At 40.6% G+C, this 11960-nt stretch overlaps 1 non-coding gene across 1 annotated transcript; it reads right to left on the bottom strand.

Moving 5' to 3' along the window:
* Positions 1–6290: 6290 nt before the first annotated feature.
* LOC147283521 (small nucleolar RNA R71) lies at positions 6291–6397 on the bottom strand. Its single transcript, XR_015122713.1, has one exon. It is a non-coding gene; the product is annotated as a small nucleolar RNA R71 (small nucleolar RNA).
* Between the last annotated feature and the right edge of the window lie 5563 nt (positions 6398–11960).

Below are 11960 nucleotides of genomic sequence, written 5' to 3'. Positions count from 1 at the left end.
AGCTGTTCTCTCTCTCTCTCTCTTGTAGCTGCCAATACCCTAGCCTTCTTTCTCTCTCTTTCTTTTCTCACGCAGCCTAGGAACCCTAGCAGCCCCCATTATTTCTCTTTCCCTGCCGCAGCCACCATCATCTTTCTTTCTTTATTTTTGTGCCGAGCCCTAGGAGAAAGGAGGAGGGCCATCTTGCGCCGCCGCTGCTGCAACCTTGTGCCGCCGCCGCTGCCACCTCTTGCCGCTGCTGCTGCCACTCTCTAGGGATGTTCTTTTATTTTTGTTTTGGAATTCTTATTTCTTTTGTTTGATTCTAGTTTTAATTGTTTTGTTTAATTAGTTTTGCTTTCCAACATGGATTGGGAATTTATTTATATTATTCTTATTTGCTTTTCTATTTTAATTATGTAGGTTTATTTATTCTATCTTGCATGTTACTTGTAGGTTCATTATTGGATTTGCCATGCTTTAATTTATTTGAACCCGTCACTAGTTGTTTGCATCCTTTGACTGGCCACCTTAGGATAATTGCATCTAGTTTATTTGTTAGGCTTAGCTGTGAAATAGTCAAAGACACTAAATCACAAGTAACAAGGGAATAAGGGATTATTCTTGGTAATGGGGTTGGGCGACCTCTATAAGGAAATAGTCAAAGCTTATATGTTGTGCATGTTTGACGTTCTCACGGATCTTAATGACTCTTACATGAGTAACAACTGCCTTAGCTTAGCACTAGGGAACATGTAAGTTAACTGATTAAGGAAGGCCCAAAAAGCTCTTAGTTTATGCCTTAGGAGAACAATTGCGAGAAAGTAACTAGTCAAACCTTTTTAGCAGTCAAACTTTAATACATTGTGTTTGAATTAATTGTCATTAGCCTTGGATGGTTATCGCATGCTTATCTGATTTGAAACTGAAAAGTCAACATTGCAAGATAGAATAAAGGGTGTGTGTGTGTGGTGTGGTGAGTGTGTGTTTCCATCTTTCCAAAAACCCCCATTTAGTTATTCTATTGATTAATTGAATTGATTTGTTGTGTATTAATCATTCCCTGTGGGATCGACCTTGTGCTTGTACGCTTTGCTACTGATGCGATTCGTGCACTTGCGAGCATACTTGGAATGAAATAGATGTTTATTTTGTTCTAAGAAAACATTCAACAAGTTTTTGGCGCCGTTGCCGGGGAATGGTGTCTAATATCAATGAATTGATTTGATTAGTCATTAGAATTAGGATATATTAGTTAGATTTGTTTTTGGTTAGTTTTTAGTTCAAATAAATGCCATGACTTTACGAGCATATTCTCTACTGATTTGGTGTTTGCTTTTGTAGATGCCGAGAGCAACAATGGGAGAACGAGGAAGAGAAGACGCAAGTAGAGGAATGGCAATGTCAGGCTGAAAGACAGTAGACCAAGCACTGATTGGGAGGCAACCCAAGCTTTTTCAAGAATCCAAGAGATCAATATAGACCCTGGAGGCCGCGCCTACCTTTAGAGTGTCCAACTTGCATCCGCAAGTAAACAATTTCCCTATCCTTGCTTCATAAGTCAATTTTAATTTCAATTGTGTGTTTTGGATATTTGTTTTTTCCCTATTGCTCATTTTGAGCATTCATGCATTCATTTTGTATACATTGAGGGCAATGTATCATTTAAGTTTGGGGGGAAAGCAATGGTGTCGTAAGCTTGTTTCTTTGGTTTTTAGTTTTTAAATTTTGTAAAAAAAATTTTCGTTTTGGCTTTAGAGGTCTGGTCCTCTAGGGCAATTTAAAAAAAAAAAAAAAAACATTTGTTTCTTTTGTTTTTAAACCTAGGGTGTCAAAACCCACATCAAAATGCAATTGTCTAAGATTCATTCCACCTTAATGATGGAGTTGAATCCTTAGAACCTTGTTGCAACATTGTTTTAAAACAAAACGAAGTTTTGAGTCTTTTTGTTTTAATTGTGGTTTTTGAGTCCCCAACAAGTTGATTGATTGTTTATGGTCTTTGACAAGCATGTTTAGCATTGTGTATATGATATGTATTCTTCTTTTTCTAATATTGTTCCATAACCTATTTTATGATTCTATGTGATTGGGCCTTATTTTCATGAACTTGAGTTGTGATTTGCATGATTTGGTGATTCATATGCATCTTAGAGTAGACTTATGTGACCCATGTGAAGTTTTGAGCCTTGTCCTTCATTTCGTGAGTGTTGTACATGACTCTATTCTTTTCTCGTTATTTAAGTCGTTGTATGATCTCATTGTTTTTGATCAAATGCTTGAAATGTATATATTTTTGAATCAATGAACTAGAACTTCTTTCTTATTCTAGGCAAATCATGTTTATAACTACATGAATCTTAGAAGATGATTTTAGGCCATGTTTGTTTTACCTATAGCGTAAAAAGCCAACCCTTATGTGTTTTATTGTAACGACCTGACCCAAATTCCACTAGAAATTTAAATTTTTATTTAACTATGGTTTTTAAGAGGATTTTAAAGGACGTTGAATTGTATTTTAAAGATTTGAGATTTATTTGGAAAATAAAAAGGGTTTGGATTTAAATTTTTTATTTTGTTTTAATCTGGGGCTTGACCTAAAGTTGACTTTTAAAATAAATGGGCTTTCGATTTTGACTTTGGGTCCGTTAGATAGGTTTCGATCCCACGATTTCATAGACACGTAGCACGCGTCGATCCGAGTTACAGTTTGAAAGATATGGGCGTTTGAAGCGAGGGGCAATTTTGTAAAATGGACAAATTGGGTTTAAAAATCAGATTTTTTTAGAAGTTTCTCTCTCTCTCTAGAACATTCTCTCTCCCCTTTTATTTCTCTCACCCCCGCACTCTCTCTCCCTGTTTTCCTTTCCCCCGCACCCTCTCCCCTGCGCCATTACCCAGCCACCACCCACTCACCATCGCCGGCCACCTTGCCAGTCTCTGGCTCCGGCGAAACCCCCGAGCCCATTCTCTCTCTTCCCGACCCTTTTCTCTCTCCTCTACGCGCGACTCCAGCAGGCCGTACCCGTTTTCCCCGACCATCTTCTCGACGGCCCAAGGCCACTCACCAACGTCCCAGGCACCGACCACCCCTCGCCAACCTCCGGCGAGCCATCCCGGACGCCGACCAGTGATGAGTGTGCATTTTGCATCACTTTATGATACTAATTCCTTAACCTAGAGTGTTAGAACTCGCTATTTTGTGTTTCTTGTCTTGTTTTTGTGTTTTCAGGTCAAATGAAGCAGAAATGAGAAAAAGAAGCAAATGGAGCCATTTTGGGACATTTCCTGGTCAAACCAGGAAAAGTGCATAAATCCTAGTCAAATGAGGATTCCTAGTCACACTAGGAAACATCAAGTCCAGAACCATCATTGCGGAGCCAGAAATGTGAAATCCTGATTCAAACAGGAAATCCTGGTTGAACTAGGAAACCTAACCCAACTAGGGAAAGGAGTCCTAGTGACACTAGGAGACCCCAGGGGCAATATGGTCATTACGAGAAGTCGAAATGGATATGGAATCTCTCATTTTCAAGAAATCCTAGTTGCACCAGGAAATGTTTTTCAAGGTTCCAGAAGCTTCCAGAAGGTGGTGGAAATCCATGGAAATGAATGGAGGGAAGTAATGAATTTGAATTCAAATGGAAATGAGGGGCAAAATGGGAAGTCAAAAGTGGAGGGCCCATGGGCCCTAGGGATGCCGAACCAAGTGGGCCATGCATGCACATGCATGGGCCCAAACCCTAGCAGCCCAAAAGCCACACGCAAGGAGGTAGATGGCAGCCATGCATGCGCATGCATGCCATGCAAACCCTAGCAAGACAAGAGGCCATGCGCAAGCCCAAGGTGACAAGCCCAAGATGGAAGCCCATGGAGTGAAACCCTAGCCCATCTTGTGCAAGCAGCTGAAGCCCAACATGGAAGCCCAAGACTACCAGCCCATGCGCCAAGGAGGGACCCTAGCTAGGCTAGGCGTGAGCCACTCAAGCCCAAAGGGACCAGCCCATGCCGCAAGCCCAAGGGTCAGCTAACCCTAGCTGATGCCGCAAGGAACTAGGAAAGGGAAACCTAGCAGCCGCATGTTTCCTCTTCCTTGCCTCTCAAGGAAGGCTTCTCCTATTTAAACCCCCTCATTCAGACTTTTAGAGGACACCTTTAATCATTATTTTCTCTCCTCCTCCAGCCGAAATCACTCTCTCTCTCCCTCTTAGTTTTATTTTGCTGTTTTAGGGTTTTAGTTTCAGACTTTTATTCTTGTAAGGTGAGCCGAATTCAGAGAGAGGTTTAGGAAGAGGGTGGCGTGACAAGTGAGAGGGAAGGACCACCTGCTGCTGCAAGCCCAAGCTCACCTTGCCGTGAGCCAATTGCTTGTGCTAGGTGCTTCCTTCTTCCTCCCTCCTTGCCGCAGCCCCCATTTGTTGCACCTCTGATTTTTGTTTTCCTTTTCCTTCTAGTATCTATTCTTATTGTTGGATCATGTTACTGATTTTATTTAATTAGTTTGCTGTTTTATTTAGTTGTCTCTTTAATTCCTTTATAGCTTTGGTTCTGAAATTATTTAGCTATTTATGTTTATGCAATTTAATTTATGTGATCTCATTTAATTGTGTAGTTGTTCTAGTTGCTTTATGTTTCTGATTTTTTTAATTAGTGCATGCGTTTAATCTTGTGTGTCTTGCGTTTCTGATTTCATTTAGTTTATGCTTCTAAGTTTGTTTAATTTGTGTTTCTGATTTCCGTTAACAATCATGAATTGGGACTTTATTTATTTGTTGCTGTTTTGTTTCTTTTATTTGTTTTATTTAATTATGTAGGTTAGTTATTCTATCTTGCATGTTAGTTGTAGGTCGATTAATGGATTCGTATGCTTTAACAAATCGTTTATCCGTCTCTTGGTCTGTTAGTTTGATGTTTGCACGTATTAAATTTCCACTATCTATTAAAACCCCCGTCACTAGTTGTTTGCATCCTTTGACTGGCCACCTTAGGGTAATTGCATCTAGTTTATCCGTTAGGTTTAGCTGTGAAATAGTCAAAGACACTAAACCACAAGTAACAAGGGAATAAGGGATTATTCTTGGTAGTGGGGTTGGGCGACCTCTATAAGGAAATAGTCAAAGCTTATATGTTGTGCATGTTTGACGTTCTCATAAAACTTAATGACTCCTGCATGGGTAACAGCTGCCCTAGCTTGAACTAGGGAACATGTAGGTTAACTAGCTAAGGAAGGCCCAAGAAGCTCTTAGTTTATGCATTAGGAGAACAATGGCGAGAAAGTAACTAGCCAAACCTTTTTAGCTGTCAAACTTTAATATGTTGTGTTCAAATTAACTGTCATTAGCCTTGGATGGTTATTGCATGCTTATCTGATTTGAAACTGAAAACTTAACATTGCAAGATAGAATAAAGTGTGTGTGCGTGTGGTGATGTGTGCGTGTGTTTCCATCTTTCCAAAACCCCCCATTTAGTTATTCTATTGATTAATTGAATTGATTTGTTGTGTATTAACCATTCCCTGTGGGATCGACCTCGTGCTTGTACGCTTTGCTACTGATGCGATTCGTGCACTTGCGAGTAAACTTAGAATGAGATAATTGCTTATTTTATTCTAAGAAAACACATCAACAAGTTTTTGGCGCCGTTGCCGGGGAATGGTGTCTAATATCAATGAATTGGTGTAATTAGTCATTAGAATTAGGTTATATTAGTTAGATTTCAGTTTTTGTTAATTTTTAGTTTTTAATAAATGCCATGCCTTTATATGCATTCTTTCTACTGATTGTGTGTTTTTTCTTGATTAGGTGTGTTTTATGAACCCTGAACTTGTTGCTAGGTTGGAGAGGCTCAAGGACGAAGCTTTAGGTGCATCACAAGTCAGCCCGCAACCTAGTGCATCAGATTCGAGTAGTGAAGAGACTGAGAGTGTCGACATGGCTGAAGCAAATGAGATAGTGCCGCAGCCCCTGAGCCATTTTTCAGCACCTTCGCTGCCCACTCAACCATCGTGCATTCGGTATGCCACCATAGCCACTGATTTCGAAATCAAGAGTGGTCAGATTCATTTGTTGCCGAGTTACCATGGGCTGAATGGGGAGGATCCGATCCATTTCTTGAAGGAGTTTTCCGGGGTTTGTGAAGCCGCACAATTGAGGGGCCTGAATGCCGATCAGTACCGTTTGAGGATGTTCCCTTTTGCGCTTAAGGACAAGGCAAAGAGGTGGTTGTATTCGCTGCCCAGTGGTTCCATTTCGACATGGGATGATCTTTCGAGCAAGTTTTTGAACAAGTTCTATTCCATTTCCAAGACTAATTCGATTCGGAAGGAGATCCTTGGATTTGTGCAAAAGGCGGACGAACCATTCCATGAGACTTGGGACAGATTCAATGAGTTACTTACTAGCTGCCCACACCATAACTTATCTCCTTGGTATGTGATTTGCTGTTTTTATCAGGGATTATTGGAGAGAGACCAAGCCAAGGTGGATTCGGCATGTGGTGGTGCATTCATGTCCAAAACGGAGGATGAGGCTACAGAATTGTTTGAGTCGCTTTCTTTGAGTTCTCAACAATGGGATTCCAATCGTGCAAGAGGAGGACCAAAGAGAGGGTTATATGAGGTGGCTGATGTGCCAAACACCATGGAGGGACAGATTATGGAAATCAAGACTATGGTGCAGAAGTTATCTTTGGCTCAAGAGAAGATGATGAGTGTGCAAGGACAAGGGGGTGACGTGGAACAAGTGAACCAGGTTGGGAGCTATCCTAGGGTGCCATATGACCCATATTCCAACACTTACAACCCTGGATGGAAGAACAACCCGAATTTCAGGTGGAGCAACAATAATGGACAGCAAGCTAGTGGGAGCACCAACAAGCCGTATGTGCACCCTAATGCCGAGAGGTCTAGTTTGGAGGACAAGATTGCTCAGATTGCTCAAAGCACCACTTCCCTTGCCCAAAGCACCAATGCCTTCATGAACCGTACCGAGCAGCAGATGCAAGCCAATTCGAAGGCTATTGCACACTTGGAGAGTCAAATGGGTCAGATTGCCACTACTTTGGGTCAGAGAGAGAAGGGGAAGTTGCCAAGTCAGCCCATCGTCAACCCGAAGAATGAGGAGCATGTAAATGCTATTTTGAGGACTACTGCAAGAAAAAGAGTTAGAGTGGTCAAGACTAAGGAGGTGAAGGAAGTGATTGAGATCAGTGATAGTGAGGAAGAGGAGGATCCAGAAATGATTGAAGAGGAAGCTGATACACGTGTGATTCCCCTCATTCCGGACATTGACATCACCAAATTTCCAGCAACCATGAGGGAATTGAAGTCTATTGAGAAGAAGGTTGAGGAGCAAGGGCATAGTCACAATGTTCCTAGGGAGATTTGTGGTTATCTCTTTGCATCTTTTCCAAGCAAGAAGAAGGATCCGGGCTCGTTGATCATACCATGCAGCATAGGGGAGCATAAGATCGCCAATGCCTTAGTTGACAGTGGTTCAGCTATCAATGTCATGCCGCTGGTTGTGTTCGAGAGGCTTGGATTTAAGGAGGCTGATTTGCAACCATTTGATGTGGACATTCGCTTCGCCAACTCTTCAGCCCAAAAAGCTTGTGGTATGCTTGTGGATGTTTTGGTTAAATGTCGTAAATTACTAATCCCCTCTGATTTCATAGTGCTAGATGTGCCGACAATTCCGGGCGACGTCTCTATTATTCTTGGGAGACCATTTTTGTGCACCTCTAACATGGAGTACAAAGCATTGGAGAGCGCCATGACGATTCGGTACTACACCAAGCGAGAGCTGTATGTGCTCACTTCCGAGATGCCAGAAAACGAGGAGGTCACTTTTTATGGAGAGGAGAAGTCCGAGATGGAGAGCTTCTTCAGTTCGTTCCTAGGGAATGCCGAGAGTAGCAATGGCAAGAGGAAGAGGAAAGGACGCAAGTAAAGGAGATGGCAATGTCAGGCTGAAGACAGAAAAACAAGCGCTTATTGGGAGGCAACCCAAGTTTTTGTTTCGAATAATGGAGGAAGAGTCATTGAGGACCAAGGAGGCCGCGCCTACCCTTGGAGTGTCCACGCTTGCATACGCAAGTAAACAGTTTCTTTATTTCGCTTCATAAGACAATTTCTCGTTTTGGTGTGTTTATTTGGTTTTGGATATTTGCAATTTCCCGTTTCGCTTAATTTGATCATTTTTGCATTTATTTCATATACATTGAGGGCAATGTATCATTTAAGTGTGGGGGGAAGGGCAATTGTCGTTTGTTAGTGTTTTTAGGTTAGAACAAGTGTTTAGAGTGTTTTAAGTGTTTTTGAGTGTTTTTAGAAAAAAGAAAAAAAAATTTCGTTTTTAGTGTTTTTAGGTGTTTTTAGGTTAGAAAAAAAAAAAAAAACTTTTTCTTTTGTTTTTAAACTTAGGGTGTCAAAACCCACATCAAAATGCACGTTTTCATGAGATCTCATTCACCTTAGTGATGGATGTGATTCTTTTGAAGTGTGCGACATTGTTTTAAAAACAAAAAGTTTTTGAGTCATTTTGGGTGTTTCAGGTCGTTTTGAGTCCCCAATTAATTGATTTGAGTGTGCACGATTGTTATGAGCATGTTTTAGTATTGTGTGTATATTTGGTGTTCTTTTCATTCTAATAGTGTTCCATAACATATCTTGCAATTCTATGTCATTTGGCCTTGTTGATATGAATTTAGGTTGTGATTAGCATTACTAATGATTATATGCATAATAGAGTAGACTTGCATGACCTAAGTGAGGTTTTGAGCCCTGTTCTTCAATTCTTGAGTGTTGCGCGCCACTCTGATTCTATCATTGTCATATAAGTCGTTGTTTTGATCTCATTGTCTTTCATTTGGTCATTTGCTTGGAATATGCATAATCTTGAATCAATGAGCTAGAACTCTTTTCTTGTGTACACAAAGCATGCCGTATTTGCATAACTCTTGAGAAATGAATTTAGGCCCTGTTTGTGTACCCCATAGCCTGAAAGCCTACCCATTACATGTTTTATCCTTAGTTACCCATTTTGAGCCTTTTAAGCCGTTTTCTTTGTTACCCCATACCAAACCCTAAGTTTGGGGGTGTACCACCCCTTTCATCCGTTTTACCCTTTTTTATGGTGTTGCAAGTTGTTATATGTTGATTGAGGTGAAAAAGAAGTGAAAATGCATAGCTTATACAAAAATGTGTTAGAAAAGGATGTATACCGTGCCCAAAGAAAAGAAAAAGGAAAGAAATCAAAGAAAAGAGATGGGACGGTTTCAAAAGAAAAAAAAAAAAAAAAAAAAAAAAAAAAGAAGAAAAAAAAAAAAGTGAGCAAAAAGAGCTCAAAGTAAGCTATGAAGTGCAAAAAAGCAAAGTGTACCTCAGAATGTTCTATTGATGCTTGCAATTCCATGAATTTAGCCCTTTGTGTTTCCTTTTCATTTCAATACCCTATCCTAGCTTAAGCCTTCATTATAACCCTATTAAAAGCCCTAGCTGATCTCAAGAGTGTGTATTATACTTATGTGGAGTCTATTCAAGAAAGGGAGCCTATGGCTATTGATTCTATTTCAAGCATTTGTATTCCTTTCATGAGATCAGTATTTCTTTCTAAATGTGCCTTTATTTCATGTACATATGTGAGCTAATTGCTTTTGTTATATATTTCCTCTCACATATACTTTTGAGTGCACATAACAACCCAATTCTTGAGTGTTTATCATTGAGAGTATGCCATAGTGAGGATTGGAGTTGAATCTATTATGTATGTACTGTTTTAGTCTTGTTTGTCTAAATACTTGGATTTGTGTCAAGGATGACCTATATGACAATAGAGGAGCGAGGTATGTTATTTGAAATGTTATTAGAATTTGGAGAATACCATTTATATGCCTTGCTTTCTTATGTGATTAATGGTTGTGCGCATGAATTCAGTTGTTGGGATGTTGGAGTCAGTTTTGAGTCTTTTCTTTCCTTTATTTGCTCGAGGATTAGCAAAATCTAAGTTTGGGGGTGTGATGAGTGTGCATTTTGCATCACTTTATGATACTAATTCCTTAACCTAGAGTGTTAGAACTCGCTATTTTGTGTTTCTTGTCTTGTTTTTGTGTTTTCAGGTCAAATGAAGCAGAAATGAGAAAAAGAAGCAAATGGAGCCATTTTGGGACATTTCCTGGTCAAACCAGGAAAAGTGCAGAAATCCTAGTCAAATGAGGATTCCTAGTCACACTAGGAAACATCAAGTCCAGAACCATCATTGCGGAGCCAGAAATGTGAAATCCTGATTCAAACAGGAAATCCTGGTTGAACTAGGAAACCTAACCCAACTAGGGAAAGGAGTCCTAGTGACACTAGGAGACCCCAGGGGCAATATGGTCATTACGAGAAGTCGAAATGGATAAGGAATGTCTCATTTTCAAGAAATCCTAGTTGCACCAGGAAATGTTTTTCAAGGTTCCAGAAGCTTCCAGAAGGTGGTGGAAATCCATGGAAATGAATGGAGGGAAGAAATGAATTTGAATTCAAATGGAAATGAGGGGCAAAATGGGAAGTCAAAAGTGGAGGGCCCATGGGCCCTAGGGATGCCGAACCAAGTGGGCCATGCATGCACATGCATGGGCCCAAACCCTAGCAGCCCAAAAGCCACACGCAAGGAGGTAGATGGCAGCCATGCATGCGCATGCATGCCATGTAAACCCTAGCAAGACAAGAGGCCATGCGCAAGCCCAAGGTGACAAGCCCAAGATGGAAGCCCATGGAGTGAAACCCTAGCCCATCTTGTGCAAGCAGCTGAAGCCCAACATGGAAGCCCAAGACTACCAGCCCATGCGCCAAGGAGGGACCCTAGCTAGGCTAGGCGTGAGCCACTCAAGCCCAAAGGGACCAGCCCATGCCGCAAGCCCAAGGGTCAGCTAACCCTAGCTGATGCCGCAAGGAACTAGGAAAGGGAAACCTAGCAGCCGCATGTTTCCTCTTCCTTGCCTCTCAAGGAAGGCTTCTCCTATTTAAACCCCCTCATTCAGACTTTTAGAGGACACCTTTAATCATTATTTTCTCTCCTCCTCCAGCCGAAATCACTCTCTCTCTCCCTCTTAGTTTTATTTTGCTGTTTTAGGGTTTTAGTTTCAGACTTTTATTCTTGTAAGGTGAGCCGAATTCAGAGAGAGGTTTAGGAAGAGGGTGGCGTGACAAGTGAGAGGGAAGGACCACCTGCTGCTGCAAGCCCAAGCTCACCTTGCCGTGAGCCAATTGCTTGTGCTAGGTGCTTCCTTCTTCCTCCCTCCTTGCCGCAGCCCCCATTTGTTGCACCTCTGATTTTTGTTTTCCTTTTCCTTCTAGTATCTATTCTTATTGTTGGATCATGTTACTGATTTTATTTAATTAGTTTGCTGTTTTATTTAGTTGTCTCTTTAATTCCTTTATAGCTTTGGTTCTGAAATTATTTAGCTATTTATGTTTATGCAATTTAATTTATGTGATCTCATTTAATTGTGTAGTTGTTCTAGTTGCTTTATGTTTCTGATTTTTTTAATTAGTGCATGCGTTTAATCTTGTGTGTCTTGCGTTTCTGATTTCATTTAGTTTATGCTTCTAAGTTTGTTTAATTTGTGTTTCTGATTTCCGTTAACAATCATGAATTGGGACTTTATTTATTTGTTGTTGTTTTGTTTCTTTTATTTGTTTTATTTAATTATGTAGGTTAGTTATTCTATCTTGCATGTTAGTTGTAGGTCGATTAATGGATTCGTATGCTTTAACAAATCGTTTATCCGTCTCTTGGTCTGTTAGTTTGATGTTTGCACGTATTAAATTTCCACTATCTATTAAAACCCCTGTCACTAGTTGTTTGCATCCTTTGACTGGCCACCTTAGGGTAATTGCATCTAGTTTATCCGTTAGGTTTAGCTGTGAAATAGTCAAAGACACTAAACCACAAGTAACAAGGGAATAAGGGATTATTCTTGGTAGTGGGGTTGGGCGACCT

The sequence above is a fragment of the Dryas octopetala genome, chromosome 5 (genome assembly GCF_963921425.1).
Source record: "Dryas octopetala chromosome 5, drDryOcto1.1, whole genome shotgun sequence".
Lineage (NCBI taxonomy): Eukaryota > Viridiplantae > Streptophyta > Magnoliopsida > Rosales > Rosaceae > Dryas > Dryas octopetala.
The sequence above is the reverse complement of the archived record's forward strand: the minus strand, read 5'-3'. Positions and strand labels throughout refer to the sequence as shown.